Here is a 12943-nt window from a genome sequence, read left to right as displayed (position 1 = left end):
GGCTGGGAGCATTTAGTTGAATGCTTGAGAAGCTCAGATGGATCCTGTTTCCCCTGAGCCCTCTCAGCCAGCAGGGTGGTGAAGTATAAGACTGGACACAGGAAGAAATGATTGATAAGGGAGGGGTCTCTCCTGAGTCTCCAATGACTCAATATTTAATTTCCTGGCAAAGATATCTGTAGACAGTTTTATCAGTTTGCTGAGATGGTTCTCAGAATCTTGGGCATGATGGTTGCCTGTGGTAAATTTGTTGGAGATGCTGGAACAGCCTTGAGAAATTACTCAGGTAGAGACCAGGAGGCCCGGAGAGATGAGCACGTCTTAGTGGATTTATTATCTGATACTAGAGATCCCACTAGGTAGCTGTGTTCCCTGGGAGGGCCCAAGACACTTCCTCCACTAAAGCAGCAAAGAATGTGCTAACGAGGTAGATGGTGACATAGTTTAGAAAATGGTGGTGGTTCTGTGTAGGAAGGCTTGCTTAATGCTATGAGATGCTGCCGTGGAACTGGGCTCTATAGTATTTCTATGCATGATAGTATTCTAGAATAGCAGGGACCAGCTCGTGTCAGAGGTAATGTGGGCTTTAGTACCCTAATAAGCAACAGTGTCTAAGCAGCAATTAGGATTCTAAACTTGAAGGATCTACATCAATGACTTATAGAATATGATGCTCCTAAGGGCAACATAATTGAGGAGCCATTCAGTGAGGATATTGTTTGGTTTTTAACAAGCACAAAATAAATCAAGAATGGGTGAGCAGAAGACTGAAGTCAGACCCCACAACAGAAAAACACAAACCCTCTACCAGTTTCCAAAACCGAGTCAAACCTCAGATCCAGAGTCCACAATTAAATCAAAAACTGAGCTCCACTGAGGGAGGGCCATGAAATTCCATCACAAGTATATACGGTAAATGTATCCCCAATATTTACTATTTAATAGAGAAACAGAACAGTGGGAAAGGGAATTACCTAGTGTTTTGAGAGCTAATGGACATAGCTCTAAGCTGAGACAAACGTCAACACAGATGTCATCACCACTCCTATTAGTGTGGGGACTTAGGGATGCCAGTGAGAAATGAAGTCCTAGCTCCTGTCCAGCTGGCAAGGGGTACTATGAGTCTGTGGATCCATGCTGCATTTGCTTCCCTGTTCTCAGAGCATGCCATTGAACTCGATAAACTTATGAGATAGCTAAACCTCTCTGGTCAGTGGAAGAACAGTCATTATGATACAAAAAGTCAAGTCAAAGTTTCTAGAACCATCCCCATTAACCATGATAGTAAATAAGAGACAATACTGCATCATGGTGGAGTTATAAATATTAGTTTTAAAAGTAGTAGGAGTGATGTCCCCACCAGATCCTCATTCATCACATCAATATGGCTTCCAAAAAATGGATCATGAGGGTGATAATAAGTTATCATGAACTTAAGCAAACAGTAGACCAGCAGCAGCTGTCATGCTACATATGATGGTATCTTTTGCCAGAGGTCAACACTGCTTCTGGCACTTGTTAATGCAGTTTTTCAACTACAGCTGGAGTTAGCAATCTTTTTTTGTAAAGGGCCACTTAGGAAATACTTTAGACTTGCAGGCTGTATATTCTGTGTTTCAGTTATTCATATATCTCATTGCAGCACAAAATCAGGCATAGACAATTACATAAATAAGTGGATGAGACTGTGTTCCAATAAAACTTTACTTATAAAAATGGATTATAGGTCAGATTTGGCCCATGGGCCATAGTTTGCCAAACCCTGATGCAGAGAATGTGGTTTCCTCATCAGGAAAGATGTTCATATTCGCTTGAGAAAGAAATCAAATCATATTCACTGACTTTCCCAGGGCTATTTTAACTCCCGTACTCTCTATTAGAAAAATTAACGACCATGACCCTTTGTAAAATAGCTCACTGGTCTACCATGTTGATGACTTTATGCTAAGTGAACCTAGTGAACAGAAGTATCAAGAACATAATGGATCCCCTGGTAAGACACACATATGCCAGAGGGTGAGAGAGAAACTATACAATAATCAGAGTCCTGCCCCATCAGTAATATTTTTAGTGGTCCAATGATCTTAGGGAGGAGGGGGACATCCACTACATGGTAAAAGACAAGTTACTACATGCTTACCACTAAGAAAGAGGTATATGGTGGTCCTTTTTGAGTTTTGGAGGCAATAACTTTCTAGAAGTATCTTTGTAATACTTCTTTAAGCCATTTGTCAGGTGACTCCAGAGATTGGTGTCTGAGGGGAAGCCAAAAATGGGCATTTCCACACACAGCTCCACTCAGGGGTGGCCCTAATGACATGGTGAAGAGAAATCATCCCAGTGGTAAGAACTTTAAGCTATACACTTGATTACCTCCTTTTAGGGAGGAATAAGTTGTTGAGATAAAGATGTGTACAGGTTGTTGGGCAATGGCAAATGGCTTGGTTTGTTGGTTAGAAACTAGAAGGAACAATACTGGAAGATTGAATAAAGGAGTTATGGTGAAGAGGAACGTGGGTGGGTCTATGTGAATGGACCTGAAATATGAAGATTTTTATGTGTCATGTCAAGGTTCACAAGAGAACATCTACTACAGAGAAGATACTGAACAACCAGGTGGATAAGATGACTTGTCCAGTAGATGTCAGTCTTTGTCTTTGACCTCTGTCTTTAACCAGATGGCCTCTGTGTTTGACCATTCATTGCTTGCACAATTAACCAATGAGCAGAGTATCTGTTAGCAGGGATGAAGGCTATGCGTGAGCACAGAGGCAAGGACTCAGTTTTACCAAGGCCATTATAGTTACAGATATTGCTGAATATCTGAACTTTCAACAGCAGAGAACCACTTTCAAGCATGTTGTATACATCAAACTTCATCTTTCATGAAGGGAGCAATGATTCATCCTTATTGCAACTGAAACTTACTCTGGAATGATGGGTTCTTTTTCCCCTTGCCAAAGCACTACTATCCTAGTCCTGACAGACTTACTGGCGTAGTATACTAAATAGTATTGCCTTAGGCCAAGAAAGTCATTTTATAGCAAAGGAGACGTAATAATGAACTTGCACCTATAAGATTCACTAGTCTTATCATATAGTATATCACCCAGAAGTTCATGCCATGAATTTTAGAATGAAGACTCAAAGGTTCATCTAAGGTAACAACTAGGAAGAGACACTGCTGAGTTGGAGCAATCTCCTTCAGAATGTAGTATAAACACCGAGTCAACGACAGTTAGATGGTGCTCTGTGCCCAGTACCTAGAACACATAGAACCAAGAACCATGGGGCAGAAGTAGGAATGGCTCTTATCACCACTCTCAGTGATCTATTTGGGGAATTTTTGTTTCCTTCCCACACAACTTTAGGCTCTAAAAGTCAGTCATCCTAGTGCCCTGCGTTGGTGAAGCAGGGGGATGCTTCTTCAACCAGAAGATGCAGAAAGAGTTTCATTAAACCCAAAACTACAACTGATACCAAATCATCTTGGGCACTTCACACCAATGGACAAGAATACAAAGAAAGGAATTACTATCATAAGTATCTAGAGTGGATGATCCACATTGAGAACAAGGAGAAATATGTCTTGGAAATTGAATAATATGCTGTGGCATCTCTTGATGTTCTCATGCCCAGTGATAATACTAAGGAAACAATTATAGACACCATAGCCTGACAAAGGCAAGGTAACCAGAAATTCATACCCCTCAGCGATAAAGGTATAGGTCACACCACCAGGCAAACAACCTCTATCAGGAGAAATGTGACTTATCTCATGTCCCCTTGATGTACCTGAGTGCACCTGAAATTGTAGTTTCTGACAGGGATGTGTGAGGGATGGAGATGTTCCCAGAGAAATCTTCTGCCCAGTGTGGGAGTCTGTACATCAGTGTCCTAGGCTCCCATTGCCTGGTAAGATAATTCAGAGGCAAGTTTCTCAGAAATTCCTCCAATGGGATTGAGTCCCAGTTGACCATAGTGATAAACCATTAATAAATGCACATTTGTTTGGCTTTTCTCTTGCCCCTATTTCTGTTTTCCCTCTTTTTCTTTCATACTTCCTATGATCACTCCTAAATAAATTACCTGCATTCAAACATTTGTTTCTAGGTCTGCTTTGGGGAAAATCCAATATAAGTCATATAGTATCTCAAAATATGTAATATATAAATTAAATATATGTAATAAAGTGAATATATAAATATATATATTCAACAAGGCCAGTTACATCACTTTATATGGATACCGAGTATACCACTTCTTCTCAGAGGCAGGTCTTGCCCAGCAGTCATGTGGATTAAAGGAATATGAGAGTCATCCTCTGATCCTAGCAATAGGAAACATACTAAAAACCTTTGCAACCCATAATGAATATACACATTATATAATTAGATCAGAAAATCAAGCAGAGAATTTAAGATCTAAATGGAAGACAATTAAAATGGTCTCCATTATTCATGCTGAGAGACTGATCCTGGAGAGCACATGTATTGCAAGAACTGTTATAAAATAAAAGAGAAAAGAGCCTGCACAGTTAAACCAATATCACATTCCCTGGCATATTCTTGGAAGGGCTTTTAAGACAGAAGAATTAAACCTACAGAATTAAACACTGGAAAACTGGTTCCTTCTGCTAAAGCAAGAAGAGCATCTAAAACCTATGTAAACAAGGTTTATTAGGCACCAGGAATAATCTAGATGCCTTTAAATATGCATATGAACTGAAATAATGTGTTAAAGGCTAAGAGTTTCCATACTTTGTAGAAATACAAAACATCATTTAAAATTTCCATTTTCTATCCATATATACATCAAGGGTCACGGTCAAAGCCTAAAACTTCTTCAGTTATAAAACTCTCAACATTTAAAATTATAAATAATTCTCAATAAATCAAATGTTAAAAAATGCACTCTGTATTAAAATAGAGATGAAATAAATGATTCCCAAAGTGAAGAATTTAGAAAAATCAAAGGATTTAAATTTGTGATATTTTCCAGTTGTTTTAGCCCAATTTAATTTAGAATTTACTGAACTGTTTTGTTTTACATCACTTTGCTTTTCTCATTCCAGAGTTTCTCTCTCTTTCAGTTCCATTTGTTATAACCATGATATTAACTAAATAATCTACTCTATGACATTGTAAAGTTAATTTAAGTTTCTTTTAAAATTATTGTGGTCATTTGGCCTTAAGAACTTTCATTCGGTGGCAGATACTGAGTGGCTGAAGATGGGAATGAAAAGGGGTTTAGATGCATAACTTTATTTGGGTGCAAAAACCACAGTAAAAAAGACAAAGGGAGGAGAATGAAAGAAATATTAAGAACTGTACTTTTTCTGAGCTACTCTTCAATTTAATAAATATTTTATAAGAATTTAGAAAATCAGACTAAATTATTAATAGTAAAAATACAAACTTGTAAACAATCATTGTACTTGTAATCTCCCAATAATTTAAACTACAGTGCATATTTTTTATTAAAACTCAACAGGTTGAACTAAGTAAATGAATTTTATTTTTAAAAAGTTACCATTCTTGTTACTTATAGAATAAGAAATTAAAAGAATTAAAAACCTGGATGTGATTTTAGGCTACTGTCCAGAGTTAAATTTTTAGTTGATATGCATCTCCATAACTATATCACATAATTCATATTATTTTATGTTTCATATCAGAGAGGGATTAGACAACCTCAGAAGTATAGAGTTATTGCTGAATATTGAATTTTATAAAGATCTGAACCTTTTTATTACTGATAAAAAGCAAATAAAAAGTGTCTATAAATAAAACGATTCTTACAAGAACTATGATGTTGTAAGTGGAGTGCCCCAGAGAGGGTCTGGCCCACTCCTTGTTTTGTAAACAAAGAAATCTGCATTTAGAGACATTTAATAACAATCCTAACTGATAGAAAGTGGAATATTAGATAAAACATCTCCTGAATTCTTTCTACTATACTGTCTTAAATGTAAAAAATGATCACGTTTATTGTATCAGATAGTAATCATTTCTGAACCCAAACAGATAGGAAGAAACACTGATGGAAAGAAAAACATCATTTTTAAGGTTATGGGAGATAAGCTCTGAGCCTTTAGTAAAAGTGGTTCAAAGTTCCAGATTCACATTTGATAAACAACCATAAAGTATTGTTTTCTTCAGCATGATTTTTCAATGATTCTAAGACCAATCTGTGAAAAAAATGAAAGATGATGAAAATGAATCAGGAAGATACAAAGCAGCATTACCCATTTTATATAAGCTTGTTTCTTAAGAATGGAGGGGTCAAAAAATGTGAACAATAGATTATGAAAGAAAAAGAGTCGTATCTATATTAGGTGTTGTTAATCACCCATATTTGTGTGATCCTTTTTGGCTTCAAATTTTCAACTACTTTATCTTTACTTGTTTCACTTTTTGCTTCTCACAAAAGGTGGTATTTAACTGAGAAACATAACCTGGTTCTATATATAACATGATCTAGAAAAAGTAGGGCAGTTGATGTCAAGGCGACACAAAAACTGCTGTTATCTGCAAACCCTAAATTTCTCAAAGGAATAAAGGCAATTTTCTTTAAGAGTCTCACTCTGAACCTACACTTAGGTAATTTTTTAAAGGGACAATTGGTTTATCAAACTCCCATCCTTCTTTTCTCTTGATTCCAGTAAAGATGGCTCCAAAGTAAGGGTTATTTAAACAGCCCCTTCTCATAGGGCAGATGTGGACCTTCTCTTCCTTGCAAGCCCTTCCTAATTTAAGGGCCCATCAGATGTTGCTTTTTTCACGCTGCCTCTATTGCAGTTGACAGAGAAGACAACTCCCATACTCTAGTCTTCTAACAATTTGGATATCTCCTTAACTCGAATTAGTAGGTGAGCACAAATTGAAAATAACATTTACTTGCCACCTAGCAGGTGGAAGAAAGGCAGTTTTTTGTTTTGTTTTGTTTTTTTAAACCACAACCAAAAACAAATTAGGAAAGGCATTACTTTTGTTGGGGAGGAAGAAATTTTCCTCTACCCTTCTAGGTTTTTCTGGTTGCTCTAAGAATTAAATTGACATGAGGCAGATTAACAGGAGAAAATCAAACAAAAGCTTAGTAATATGTACACATGGGAGAAACCCAGGAAAAGCGAGTAACTCACCAGAATGGCTGAAACCCTCACCTTAAATACCATCTTCAGCTGAAGACAAAAGAGGATGTTGTGGGTAGTGGTTTGGGACCTCAAAGGGGAGGAAGGCAATGCACATGGAGATGGAAAAGTAAATGTTTGGTAAATAAATGTTTGCTGAGCCTTGGAGAAATGGGACACAGAGAGGACCCTGATCTCTAAGGGTTTCCCCTTCCACACCTAGCCCCTATTCATTACAGAGATCTCTGGTGACAGCTCTCTTCCTGTAGTAGGCCCTCTATGTAAATCCTTTTAGGCTGTTAGCAGGAAGGTCAAAGTTTCTTCCTGAGTCTTTGAGCCTTGATTGCTTTCAGCTCGAAATAAGCCACACACCAAAGAGACATTTTAGGGCAGCAAATTTTGTTCCCCTAAGCTTTTGTTTTCCTTTTCAAATTTTCAGAAAAAAAGGACATAGCAGGTGACAGAGTAAAACCAAGGAATCATTGAACAATAAGGAGCAAGGAATCAAAAAAGTAGCCATATATATTTATGTATTTGTATATATGCACATCTGTATGCTTGTATTTGTATATATGTGTGTGTATACATATATAATATTAAAGAGGGAAGAAACTTTAGAGAGAGAGAGATGATAACATTTTCCCCATTTTATCATTGTAACTAAGGTCAAGCCACCTTGAATTTAATCTAGTTTATGCCTAAAGTATAAATATAAAAAATTCCAAGCTGTTCTGAGGCAAACATGGAAGCATATGAAATGCTAGTCTGAAATCTGATATTTCAGATTTCAGTGACTTAGGAGTTGAGATTGCAAAGCTACAGCAGTGGTCTTAGACTTTGCAGAGCAAATAAAAAAATAGATGCGTAAAACAATTGCAACCAAAGATATAAAATGATCTTTCTTAAAGGCTTATGAAATGGCCCATTTAAGAAGAAAAAAGTTATTAACAATGTCAAATAAATTGGTCTCTTGATTTTTAGGAATTTGTGTTGTTTCCTATGAATCTTTCTCAAAACCACAACACACATTTCACCAAATTGTCATAATGAAATGACTTGATGATTTAAAGTATTGATAAACAGTTAGAAAAATTAAGAATATTCATGGCTTAAATATATAATAGAGGGATACTGAGCTAAGAATAAAAATCGGTAATTAGCTTTATAAGGCTCACAAGTCTACATATTTTTCATTCACGTCTACAAATTTTAACATGGTTGTGGGACCTACACAGCCACGCAAAAACATCAGAGGACTTAAACATCTTCGCTTTTAAAAGATTTAGTGTAATGTTTGAGCTAAAACTTGATCATTTTTTATGAAGCAGCATCTGCATGCTACTTTGAAAATGCTTTACATTTGGATATCTTTACAGAAGTTGCACATAGTGAAACACAGTATTCCTGTTAAATTCTTGTAGAGAGTGCGGTCCCTGGAGTCAGCTGGGGCTGCGGTTGGAAGACAGTCCCTAACTTCTGTCATTCATGAGCTTGCCAGTAACTCGGCCCCGAGCTAAAAACTCCCACAGGGAAGTAAAGGTAAGAGAGGAAGGGAAGGGAGCAGTGGGAAGGTCCATTGACTGCCCTTCAATTTCCTGAAATTGCCCACTTAGAATTCTTATTTCGACGTGACAAGCCTCACCTTCTCAAGTGTGAAGCCTGAGTGTGCTGAGCTGACATAAGGTACAGGGCAATCTCCCTCAGTGCTGCATGTTCAGGAAAAAGGAGGGACCATCTACCTTGAATAGAGAGAGCAGCCACATGGAGGTGGGTGCCTGTGATACCCACAAGCCAAATATAGGTGTGTACCTTTATCATGAGGATGGAGGAGGAGATGCTGGCCACGGGAGCATCTTAAAAGCAGGCTGTCTGACTGTTTCATCTGTGTGAGCATCTGGCCCTTCCACATGTCAGAAGCCTGGCTAAAGGAACTACATTCAAAACCTCCCCATTTACTTCTTACCAACATCTTTTTAAAAATAATGTTTGTTTGTTTATGTGAATCATCTGGAAAATCAAATGATATATCTTGATGTTCTTAAAACAAGAAGACCTCCTTTAAGTTTCATGTAATGTTTCTGAAAAACAGAAGGATTAAAATCCTCCATGTGTGAAAGCATTTAGCTAAGGGATATTATTCTCTTTTATAGAGCATGGTGTTCTAGGCAGATAGTAGCTTTTTCTTAGCAATTCAGACTATTGTGAATTTAAAGGCTTGTGTCAAAAAGTAAAAGGCATTTGAAGCTAAAATGATCCAGTGTCCTCTCATCCAAAGCACAGGTAGACTGTAAATAACATGCATTGTTACCTTGGCTGTGGAGCAAAATTAGTCTGGAAAAACCCAAGTGTGTAAAATATGCTTTAAAATTTTTCTCTCATATAATTGCCATGCTTCCTTTGTTATCAATGTAGAAAATCTATGCAGTTTCTCTTGGTTATTTAGTATTCTATAACATGTTTTATTCCCATTTCCTTTGGTTTCGGATGTAAAGCATGTACTTCGGGCTAGCACAAACAGAGAGACAATATATTAGAATATCATTCAGATCCCAGCTGAAGTGACTCAGGCCTTTGAGTTTTAAATAAAATGGTTTTGATTACTGTATCCTATAATTCTGTGGGCAATTCAATGCTCTCACAAGTATGTGCAATTTCCAGGACTGACACTTGTTCCACATTCTGGTACCTAGTATTTCATTCTCAATTTAAGGTTCCTCTCCCTCTCTCTCTCCTCTCTGCGCCCACATAGATGTGTAGCTCCACCTCTTTAATTTATTCAGAACAAACAAAAACAAGCCTTTATACAAGGCATTTTGCAGTATGACAGACTGTAGGGAAGTTTGGGGTTGTAATGGGGATGAACGCACCAACAGTTATAAATATTAGATGCCACCCTCTCTCTCTCTTTGTAGAAGTCATTTACTGACACCCAGGAGGATCAGCTTCTCTTCTTCAAGACGTTCTCACCTTTGTACTTCCCTTCCTTCATCGAGCAGAATAACTGAGCTCCGTACTTTCCACTCAGTTCTCTTTCCTTTGTATGAACGTGCCCTGATAAGGCACATCCATCAAAAGCCTTCTTCCACCTCCGTTTCTTAAAGGGAAAGGAGCAACATAACAATTTATTTTCTCTCTCTTGGTGGTACTCACTATGGTCACTGGTGCTGTCCCTGAAATATTTCTGACTTTCCTCCTCTCCAAATACATGGTGGGGTTGTACTTCTAGGCCTCAGTGGTTTCGTGTGATTCATTTAACAATGTAACATGTTCTGAAAAATGAGTCACGATTGGTGAATGTCACTTCTGAGCAGGAGCATTTAATTTCCACTGTGAGACCCTCTCTCTTCTCCCTGCCAGGTACCAGCAATGCTTGCCAGCCAGGTGCCTCGGTGCACCTGAGTGACTGCGAGAAGGAAACACATCTGCTGACCCACAGTAGCGGTGTTGTGTACGATATGAACCAGGAGACCTTCAAGATGGCGGAGGAGTAAAATGCCGAGATCACCTTCCTCCCCGCAAATACATCAGAAATACATCTACACGTGGAACAACTCCTACAGAACACCTACTGAACGCTGGCAGAAGACCTCAGACCTCCCAAAAGGCAAGGAACTCCCCCACGTACCTGGGTAGGGAAAAGAAAAAAGAAAAAACAGAGACAAAAGAATAGGGACGGGACCTAAACCAGTGGGAGGGAGCCGTGAAGGAGGAAAGGTTTCCACACACTAGAAGCCCTTTCGCGGGCGGAGACTGCAGGTAGCAGAGCAGGGGTGGGGGGAGCTTCGGGGCTGCAGAGGAGAGCGCAGCAACAGGGGTGCGGAGGGCAAAGCGGAGAGATTGCCGCACAGAGGATCAGTGCCGAGCGGCACTCACCAGCCCGAGAGGCTTGTCTGCTCACCCGCCGGGGCGGGTGGGGGCTGGGAGCTAAGGCTCGGGCTTCGGAGGTCAGATCCCAGGGAGAGGACCAGGGTTGGCGGCGTGAACACAGCCTGCAGGGGGTTAGTGCGCCACGGCTAGCCGGGAGGCAGTCCGGGGAAAAGTCTGGAGCTGCCGAAGAGGCAACAGACCATTCTTTTGGGGTGCGCGAGGAGAGGGGACTCAGAGGACTGCCTAAATGAGCTCCACAGACGGGCGTGAGCCACAGCTAGCAGCGTGGACCCCAGAGATGGGCATGAGACACTAAGGCTGCTGCTGCCGCCACCAAGAAGCCTGTGTGCGAGCACAGGTCACTCTCCACACCTCCCTTCCGGGGAGCCTGTGCAGCCCGCCACTGCCAGGGTCCCAGGATCCAGGGACAACTTCCCTGGGAGAACGCACGGCGCGCCCCAGGCTGGTGCAACATCACGCCGGCCTCTGCCACCGCAGGCCTGCCCCGCATCCGCACCCCTCCCTCCCCCCCGGCCTGAGTGAGCCAGAGCCCCCGAATCAGCTGCTCCTTTAACCCCATCGTGTCTGAGAGAAGAATAGAAGCCTGAAGGCGACCTACACGCAGAGGCGGGTCCAATTCCAAAGCTGAGCCCCGGGAGCTGTGAGAGCAAAGAAGAGAAAGGGAAATCCCTCCCAGAAGCCTCAGGAGCAGCGGATTAAATCTCCGCAATCAACTTGATGTACCCTGCGTCTGTGGAATATCTGAACAGATAAGGAATCATCCCAAAATTGAGGTGGTGGACTTTGGGAGCAACTGTAGGCTTGGGGTTTGCTTTCTGCATCTAATTTGTTTCTGGTCTTACGTTTATCTTAGTTTAGTATTTAGAGTTTATTATTATTGGTAGATTTGTTTATTGATTTGGTTCTCTTCCTCTTTTTTGTTTTAGTATAGCTTTCAGCGCTTGTTATCATTGGTGGACTTCTTTTTTGGTTTGGTTGCTCTCTTCTTTCTTTTTTTTATTTTTAATACTTTAAAAAATTTTATTTTAATAACTTAATTTTTTTATTCTACTTTTCTTTCTTTCTTTCTTTCTTTCTTTCTTTCTTCCTCCCTCCCTCCCTCCCTCCCTCCCTCCCTCTCTCTCTCTTTCTTTCTTTCTTATTTTCTCCCTTTTCTTCTGACCTGAGTGGCTGACAGGGTCTTCAAACTCCAGCTGGGTGTCAGGCCTGTGCCTCTGAGGTGGGAGAGCCGAGTTCTGGACACTGGTCCACTAGATACCTCCCAGCTCCGTGTAATATCATACAGCAAAAATCTCCCAGAGATCTCCATCTCAACGTTAAGACCCAGCTCCACTCAAAAACGAGCAAGCTACAGTGTTGGACACCCTATGCCAAACAACTAGCAAGACAGGAACACAACCTCATCCATTAGCAGAAAGGCTGCCTAAAATCATACTAAGGTCACAGATGCACCAAAACACACCACTGGACATGGTCCTGCCCACCACAAAGACAAGATCCAGCCTCATCCACCAGAACACAGGCACCAGTCCCCTCCACCAGGAAGCCTACACCAGCCAGTGAACCAACACTCCCCACTAGGGGCAGACACCAAAAACAACAGGAACTACAAACCTACAACCTGCGAAAAGGAGACCCCAAACACAGTAAGTTAAGCAAAAAGAGAAGACAGAGAAACACACAGCAAATGAATGAGCAAGGTAAAAACACACCAGAACAAACAAATGAAGAGGACATCGACAGTCTACCTGAAAAAGAATTCAGAGTAATGATAGTAAAGATGATCCAAAATCTTGAAAAAAGAATGGAGAAAATACAAGAAACGTTTAACAAGGACCTAGAAGAACTAAGGAGCAAACAAACAATGATGAACAACACAATAAATTAAATTTAAAATTCTCTAGAATGAATCAATAACAGAAT

This window comes from Monodon monoceros, unplaced genomic scaffold (genome assembly GCF_005190385.1).
Source record: "Monodon monoceros isolate NGI ecotype Baffin Bay Population unplaced genomic scaffold, NGI_Narwhal_1 Super_Scaffold_18, whole genome shotgun sequence".
NCBI lineage: Eukaryota > Metazoa > Chordata > Mammalia > Artiodactyla > Monodontidae > Monodon > Monodon monoceros.
The sequence above is the reverse complement of the archived record's forward strand: the minus strand, read 5'-3'. Positions refer to the sequence as shown.